The sequence below is a fragment of the Symphalangus syndactylus genome, chromosome Y (genome assembly GCF_028878055.3).
Source record: "Symphalangus syndactylus isolate Jambi chromosome Y, NHGRI_mSymSyn1-v2.1_pri, whole genome shotgun sequence".
Lineage (NCBI taxonomy): Eukaryota > Metazoa > Chordata > Mammalia > Primates > Hylobatidae > Symphalangus > Symphalangus syndactylus.
In genome coordinates, this window is record NC_072448.2 from 18,857,608 (window position 1) to 18,867,176 (window position 9,569).

The window sequence follows — 9,569 nt, forward strand, 5'->3', positions numbered from 1 at the left end:
TGCCCATTCACGAGGCAGGTTCGGCACCTGGCCGTCAGGGTTGTCATCCTGCCTAAGCAGAGAAAAATGGTACAGGAAGAGCTGGCCTGGTATCAGGAATAATGCTGCCCGTGATAACCCACTACAGGACCCTAAAATTCTCAGCCTTAGGGCCCCTTCATGCCTTCTTCGTGATCGGGTCCCGCTGAAGGAGGAGGCATTTTGAGACTGGGAGATGGTCACTGGAGACTCCTCTTTTGACTCCTTTCCCAAAAAAGGCTGTGTTCAAAGTAGAGCAGTATTGTCAAACCTCAAACTGGCTAATGCAAGCCTGAAAAGAGTGTCCAGTAGAGCTGTTGAGGGGCAATGTAGACCACTCACAAAGCAAAGAAAAATCCAGGCTCACCTGAAAGAACAAGCTGACTTGTGCTGGAATGCAAGAAATGTTCAAAGATTCCTGTTAGAAAACCCAAAACCTCCTGCAAAGTACAAACAACCTCAACCCCCACAAGGAGACCACAACTCACAATCTGGACACAAAAGCCTCCTTCAGTGTACAAATAGCCTCAGCAAAAACAACAAGACCACTACCCACATCCTGGAGAGCAGCCAGCCTACCCAAAATCCCTTTTGCTTCCTGAAATTCCTGTCAGACAAAAGATATGTGACAAGAGGCAGCCCCATCTAGCAACAGCCCAATGAAAGGCCCCCTCCAAAATGAGAAAAAACACGCATATGAAATGAAACCCAGCCTAGATTACCAGGCAAAAGCCAGACACAGCTGCTTGCTTCTCATTCTATAGGAGTTGTGAAGCCCTCCAATAGAAGTGGAAGAACAAAAGTTTCCTTATTGGTGGCTGTAACAGTAATTTATGGTTTTAAAAGTATCACAGCTGCCCAGTCATTAAAACGTGACAGTGTTTAGAAGGAAACATGCAATGGATTCCCATGAGTTTTGTCCTCGGTGAACTGGGAAGCTTTTAGTGTGGAAGGCATTGAGTCAGAACCAGGAAATCCTAGGCAGACAAGGAACTTGGAAATCAGGAAAAGAAGAGGCAAGTGTAGAGCCTCATCCTACCCAGCATCAATCCACCCCACTCCATTTGTTCTGGGTATGAAAGCCCTCAAATCAGGAGTTGGCAAGCATGGCTCCAGTTTGCACTCCAAATGTTTCCTGCACCTTGGAGTACTCCAACATGAACACCAGGCCATTGTGTGGACTGCTTGTACCATTAAGGGAATGCAGCGGTGCAATTAAAGTAATGTACAGATGCAGTTGGAAGCACCTTCTGTGTCATCTGTCTTCACCTTTTTTGCAGGTGAAGGTGTGAGACCCTATCCACCCCTCACCAGATTGTATCCTCACCCCTATCTGACCTTATTGTGCTCAGAGTCTGTGTCCCAGAATGTAATCCTAAGACTATAGATAAATGCCCCCTCATGATGTGTAGCACCTGCTTGGCTAGGAACTGAATTTGAGGTAAATTCAAGGGGCCCTGAGGACTGGAATGCTAGTGTATCTTCTTGGCTTCGCCATGGGACAATGAAACACTGGAAAAAATCTGTTCTTGAGTGTGCTCACTTTCTTTCAAGAAGAGAGGCTTTTTTTTTTTTTTTTGAAAGGGGAGGTTATTTGGACCCTTGCAGGTTTCAGCCAGCCTCTCATTTCACTGTGGATTCATGATCCACAGAAAAATGATAAACATGGAGCCCCAAAGCCCAAGCAGAGACACACAGACAGTCAACCAAAAGATGGGGAGACTCAAAAAAAAAGAAGTGCTTCAGCGTGTTAACCACATTTCTTTAAGCAGACTCCACTTACAGGCACACACACACAAACAAAACCACAAACACAAGTGGACATACAATACTTGCAACACTCCCACAGAAACACACACCCTGGCAGCTTCTGGGGCTGTGTGATTCTCCAGGAAACACCACCTGGCATAAAGCAACCTCGAGGAACACAGGCTCTACCTAAAAATCACAGAAAGGCAAGATTAAAAAGCCTACAAAGCCTAGGCAGGCCGGAGGCATCTGCAGATTTTTTTGGATACTTAGGGATTTTGTGGTTAATTCCTGGGGCTCTGCCTTCTTTGGGCTGGCACCTGTCTGCCCTCTCATAGGATAATGGGACTGCACTGTGGATCTCACAGAGAAGACACGTGAGAGTCCATTTATGACTCACCTCCACGGATGTCTGCTTCACCATCAAGCCTCAGGGACTTGTCGCTAGGCAAGAGTGGCATTCATTGTGAAGGTAGCCAGAGCTCACAGCTCAGGCCTCGTGGCCTGAGACTAGCACATGCACATTCAGGAGGCAGGCTCAGGAGCCTGGCTGTCAGAGCTGTCAGTCTGTCTAAGCAGAGAAAAATGGTACAGGCAAAGCCAGCCTGTTATCAAGAAAAAGCTGCCTTAGATAACCCACTGTGGGATCCTAAAACTCGCGAACTTAGAGCCCTTTCAGGCAAACTCCGTTGTCAGTCCCCCTGGAGGAGAAGGCATTTAGAGACTGAGACAGTCACTGGAAATGACTTTTCTGACTCCATTCCCAAAAGAGGCTGTGTGCAAGTATCAGGTACCATGGGAAATGAACTACAGTGTGGTGCATTGTTGAGGAGACTTTGGGTGATGGAATCATACCTGAGACCCCAGATGCCAGTGTCAGCAAAAGAAGGCTGGGCAATTGACCTCACTGCCTTTATTCATCCTGGGCCACGTGGGGATTCTCTTGGGAAAGCAGAAACCATGACAAAGGGAACTCCAAGATGGAGCAATGTTCTCATACCTTGAACTGGCCTCTTACAGGTGCAGATGAGGTTGAGATGGTGTCTCAGAGGTGATCTGTGGTGACTGTAAGCCTGAAAAGTGGGTCCAGTAGTGCTACTCTGGGGCAATGTGGATCCCCATTAATGCAAAGAAAAGTCATGCATCACCTGAGAGAACAAGCCTACTTGTGCTGTAGTCCATGCAACATACAAGTTTCCTGTAGAATACCCAAAAGCCTCCTGCAAAGTGCAAATGATCTCCGCCCCCACAATGAGACCATGACCCCACAACCTGGAGCACACCTAGCCTATGCAAAATTCCTTTTGCTCCCTGAAATCTCTGGCAGCCAAAAGATCTGTGGCAAGAGGGAATCCCATCCAGCAGCAGCCCAATGAAAGATCCCCTCCACAATGAGAACAGACGTGCAGATAAAATGAAACAGAGCCTAGATTACCAGGCAAAAGCCATACACAGATGCCTGCTCCTCATCCTACAGGAAACATGCAGCCTTCCAACAGAAATGGGAGAACAAGAGTTTCCTTGTTGGCAGCTGTAATGGGAATTTACGGTATTAAAAGTATCACAGCTGCTGAATTATTAAAACATGATGGTGTTTAGAAGAAAACACTCACACAGTGGATTCCCATGAGGGTTATCCTCTTTGAAGTGGGACACATTAGTGTAGAAGATGTTGAGTCAGACCCAGGAAACCCAAAGGCAAGAAGTAACATAGAAGTCAGGAAAAGAAGAGGCAAATGTAGGGGCCACATCCCACCCAGCATCAACCCATCCCACTTTCATTTGGCCCCAGGAATGAAACTGAGAGGTGACAGTGTGCTGGGAGTCCTCACAGCCCTCACTTGCTCTTGGCACCTCCTCTGCCTGAGCTCCCACTTTGGCGGTACTTGAGGAGCCCTTCAGCCCCCTGCTGCACTGTGGGAGCCCCTTTCTGGGCTGGCCAAGGTGGGAGCTGGCTCCCTCAGCTTGCAGGGAGGTTGGAGGGAGAGGCACGAGCGGGAACTGGGGCTGTGCATGGGGCTTGTGGGCCAGCTGGAGTTCTGGGTGGGCTTGGGCTTGGCAGGTCCCCCATTCAGAGCAGCTGGCCGGCCCTGCTGGCCCCAGGCAATGAGGGGCTTAGCACCCAGGCCAGCAGCTGTGGAGGGTGTACTTGGTCCCCCAGCAGTGCCAGCCCACTGATGTTCAATTTCTCACCAGGCCTTAGCTGCCTTCCCACAGGGCAGGGCTCGGGACCTGCAGCCTGCCATGCCTGAGCCTCCCATCCCCTCCATGGGCTCCTGTGTGGCCCAAGCCTCCCTGATGAGCGCCAACCCCTGCTCCACCACGTCCAGTCCCATTGACCTCCCAAGGGCTGAGGAGTGTGAGCGCATGGCACAGGACTGGCAGGCAGCTCAACCTGCAGCCCTAGTGCAGGATCCACTGGCTGAGGCCAGCTGGGCTCCTGAGTCTGGTGAAGATGTGGAGAACTTTTATGTCTGGCTTACAGATTGTAAATACACCAATCAGCACCCTGTGTCTAGCTCTAGGTCTGTGGATGCACAAATAGACTGTGTCTGACTGCTCTGGTGGGGCCTTGGAGTACCTTTGTGTCCATACTCTGTATCTAACTGATCTGATGGGGATGTGGAGAACTTTTATGTCTAGCTCAGGGATGGTGAACACACCAATCAGCACCCTGTCAGAACAGACCACTCAGCTCTACCAATCAGTAGGACGTGGATGGGGCCAGATAAGAGAATAAAAGCAGGCTGCCCAAGCCAGGAGTGGCAACCCACTCGGGTCCCCTTCCACACTGTGGAAGCTTGTTCTTTCACTCTTTGCAATAAATCTTGCTACTGCTCACTCTTTGGGTCCACACTGCATTTATGAGATGTAACACTCACTGCGAAGGTCTACAGCTTCACTCCTGAGCCAGTGAGACCATGAACCCACCAGAAGGAAGAAACTCCAAACACATCTGAACATCAGAAGGAACGAACAACTCCAGACGCGCCACCTTAATAGCTGTAACATTCACTGCGACGGTCTGCAGCTTCATTCTTGAAGTCAGTGAGACCAAGAACCCACCAATTCCAGACACATTTTGGTGACCCAGATGGGACTTTTGCCTATCGCCAAGCGGTGAGACAATTGCTGAGTGCTGAGACCATCACCTATCGCTGAGTGGCGAGACTATCACCTATCGCCAAGCAGTACCATCAGACCCCTTTCACTTGCTATTCTGTCCTATCTTTCCTTAGAATTTGGGGGCTAAATACCAGGCACCTGTCGGCCAGTTAAAAGTGACTAGAGCAGCTGCCAGACTAAAGACATGGGTGTCAGGCTTTCTGGGAAAGGGCTGTCTAACAATCCCTGGCTCTTTGGAGTTGGGACTGTTGGTTTGCCTAGAACCAGCTTCTGCTTTTCCTGTACTTCTGGGCTGAGCTGAGGGTTGACAGAGAGGAAAGCCATGCAGCTCCGGGGTCCTGACAACATGTTGGACCCCAAACGGGTCTCTCAAAAGAGGCCATGAGCGGAACTCTCAAAAGCATGTCACCCAAGAGAGACTTGCCCATCTATCCTCTCTATCCTGACCCTTGCCTCCTGGGTCCTAATGCCTGCCAGACAAACTTCCTCTCACCTCTCTTTTCTGAGGTTAGACCCACTTCTAAAAATTGCTACCTGTCTCTGGTGCTTTTCTAGTTTCTCCTATAAGAATGATTTCTAGTATAAACTCCAGTACTCTGTTACTTTTAGGCACGTGGACTCACCAATCAGAAAGACGTAATTTTTGCCCAAAGACCCATCATAGTGGGGATTACCTGGAATTTTAGGATCCCTCCTCAGACTAATAGGCCTAACAAAAGCTATTCCTGAAGCTAGGATATTAGGAGCCTCAGAAATTTTGTCCTTCCTATTCATATAAGTGAGGACAAAACATTTCACTCTTCCAACCCTGGAGATCCTTTCCCTCTCTCAGGGTATGGCCCTCCACTTCATTTTGGGGGCATAACATCTTCATAGGACAGGGGTAAAGTCCCAATACTAACAGGAGAATGCTTAGGACTCTAACAGGTTTTTGAGAATGCGTTGGTAAGGACCACTAAATCCGACCTTCTCGGTCCTCCATGTGGTCTGGGAGGAAAACTAGTGTTTCTGCTGCTGTGTCGATGAATGCAACTCTTCCAATCAGTAGGGTCCAGGGACTGTTGTGGGTTCTTGGGCAGGGGTTGTTTCTGCTGTGGCAACAGTGAGTGCAACTATTCTGATCAGCAGGGTCCAGGGACCATTGCAGGTTCTTGGGTAGGGGTTGTTTCTGCTCCTGCATCAGTGAGTGCAACTATTCCAATCAGCAGGGTCCAGGGACATTTGTGTGTTCTTGGGCAGAGGTTGTTTCTACTGCTGCATCGGTGACCACAATATTCCAATCAGCAGGGTCCAGGGACTGTTGAGGGGTCTTTGGCAGGGGTTGTTTCTGCTGCTGCATCGGTGAGCACAACTATTCTGATCAGCAGGGTCCAGGGATCATTGTGGGTTCTTGGGCAGGGGTTGCAACAAAATAAACCAAAACCATGGGCAGTTTTGTCTTTCAGATGGAAAACACTCAGGCATCACCAGGCTCACCCTTGAAATGCATCCTAAGCCATTGGGACCAATTTGACCCACAAACCCTGAAAAAGAGGTGGCTCATTTTTTTCTGTACTGCAGCTTGGCCCAGATATTGTCTCTCTGAATGGGAAAAATAGCCACCTGAGGGAAGTACAAATTACAATATTATCCTGCAGCTTGACCTTTTCTGTGAGAGGGAAGGCAAATGAAGTGAAATACCTTATGTCCAAGCTTTCTTTTCATTGAAGGAGAATAGACAACTATGCAAAGCTTACAATTTACATCCCACAGGAGGACCTCTCAGTTTACCCCCATATCCTAGCCTCCCTATAGCTCCCCTTCCTATTAGTGATAATCCTCCTCTAATCTCCACTACCAAGGAGGAAATAAGCAAAGAAATCTCCAAAGGACCACAGAAACCCCCGGGCTATCGGTTATGTCCCCTTCAAGCAGTAGGGGGAGGGGCATTTGGCCCAACCTGGGTACATGTCCCCTTCTCCCTCTCTGATTTAAAGCAGATCAAGGCAGACCTGGGGAAGTTTTCAGATGATCCTGATAGGTACATAGATGTCCTACAGGGTCTAGGGCAAACCATTGACCTTGCTTGGAGAGATGTCATGATACTATTTGATCAAACCCTGGGTTTTAATGAAAAGAATGTGGCTTTAGCTGCAGCCCGAGATTTTGGAGATTCCTGGTATCTTAGTCAAGTAAATGATAGAATGACAGCTGAAGAAAGGGACAAATTCCCTACCGGTCAGCAAGCCAACCCCAGTATGAATCCCCACTGGGACCTTAACTCAGATCATGGGGATGGGAGTTGTAAACATCTGTTGACCTATATTCTAGAAGGACTACAGAGAATTAGAAAAAAAGCCCATGAATTATTCAATGATGTCCACAATAACTCAGGGAAAGGAAGAAAATCCTTCTGCCTTCCTCGAGCAGCTATGAGAGGCCTTAAGGAAATATACGCCCCTGTTACCAGAATCATTCGGGGGTCAATTGATTCTAAAAGATAAGTGTATTACCCAATCAGCTGCAGATATCAGGAGAAAGCTCCAAAAGCAAGCCCTCAGCCCTGAACAAAATCTAGAGACATTATTAAACCTGGCAACCTTGGAGTTCTATAATAGGGACCAAGACGATCAGGCCCAAAAGGAAAAGCGAGATCAGAGAAAGGCTGCAGCCTTAGACATGGCCCTCAGAAAAACAAACCTTGGTGGTTCAGAGAGGACAGAAAATGGAGCAGGCCAATCACCTGGTAGGGCTTGTTATCAGTGTGGTTTACTAGGAGACTTTAAAAAAGATTGTCCAATGAGAAACAAGCTACTCCCTCGTCCATGTCCACTATGCTGAGGTAATCACTGGAAGGTGCACTGCCCCAGAGGATGAAGATTCCCTGGGTCAGAAGCCCCCAAACAGATGATCCAACAACTGGACTGAGGGTGCCCATGGCAAGCACCAGCTCATGTCATCACCCTCACTGAGCCCCGGGTATGTTTAACTATTGAAGGCCAGGAAATTGACTTCCTCCTTGACACTGGCGCGGCCTTCTCGGTGTTAATCTCCTGTCCTGGACAACTGTCCTCATGGCCCGTTACCATCCAAGGAATCCTGGGACAGTCTGTAACCAGGTATTTCTCCCACCTTCTCAGTTGTAATTGGGAGACTTTGCTCTTTTTACATGCCTTTCTTGTTATGCCTGAAAGTCTCACACCCTTATTACGGAGGGATATATTAGCCAAGGCTGGAGCTATTATCTACACGAATATGGGGAACAAGTTACCCATTTGTTGTCCCCTAGTTGAGGAGGGAATCAACCCTGAAGTCTGGGCATTGGAAGGACAATTTGGAAGGGCAAAAAATGCCTGCCCAGTCATGCAATGCAAAAACAGAAAGAAGTGGGAATCTTACACTGAGAAAGCCATCAAAATGGGAAGGAAAGGGGAGAACAGCAGCATAAGCAGTGGTCAGAGGCAGCAGAAAGGAAAGAAAGAGACAAGAAGTCAAAGAAAGAGTGAGGAAGAGACAAAGATGGAGTCACAGAGAAAGAGAGACAGAAAGAGAGAATGAAAGGGAAAGAGACAGAGAAGGAGTCAGAGAGAAAGAGGGACAGACACAGAAAGTCAGAGAGTTAAAAAGAGAGGAAGAGACAAAGTAGAACTCAAAGAGAAAGAAAGAGAGATGGAAGTTGTAAAGAAAAAACAGTGTATCTCATTCATTTAAAAGACAGGGTAAATTTCTATCTACCCAGCCAAGGCATATTCTACTTATGTGGATCTTCAACCCATATCTGCCTCTCAGACAGTTTGCAAGAAATAAGGAAATTTATCCTTACTTTACAATCCCAAATAAACTCTTTGGCAGCAGTGACTCTACAAAATTGCCAAAGCCTAGACCTCCTCATTGCTGAGAAAGGAGGACTCTGCACCTTCTTAAGGGAAGAGTTTTGTTTTTACACTAACTAGTCAGGGATAGTATGAGGTGCCACCCAGCTTTTACAGGAAAAGGCTTCTGAAATCACACAACGCCTTTCAAATTCTTATACCAACCTCTGGAGCTGGGCAACATGGCTTCTCCCCTTTCTAGGTCCCATGGCAGCCATCATGCTGTTACTCGCCTTTGGGCCCTGTATTTTTAACCTTCTTGTCAAATTTATTTCCTCTAGAATTGAGGCCATCAAGCTACAGATGGTCTTACAAATGGAACCCCAAATGAGTTCAACTAACAACTTCTACCGAGGACCCCTGGACCAACCCACTGGCACTTCCCCTGGCCTAGAGAATTCCCCTCTGAAGGTCATTACAACTGCAGGGCCTCTTCTTCACCCCTATCCGGCAGGAAGTAGCTAGACTGGTCATCGGCCAAATTCCCAACAGCAGTTGGGGTGTCTTGTTTAGAGGGGAGATTGAGAGGTGACAGTGTGCTGGCAGTCCTCACAGCCCTCACTTGCTCTCGGCACCTCCTCTGCCTGAGCTCCCACTTTGGCAGCACTTGAGGAGCCCTTCAGCCCACTGCTGCACGGTGGGAGCCCCTTTCTGGGCTGGCCAAGGCAGGAGCTGGCTCCCTCAGCTTGCAGGGAGGTGTGGAGGGAGAGGCGCAAGCGGGAACTGGGGTTGTGCCCAGTGCTTGTGAGCCACCTAGAGTTCTGGGTGGGCACGGGCTTGGCGGGGTCCCCCACTCAGAGCAGCTGGCCAGCACTGCCAGCCTCA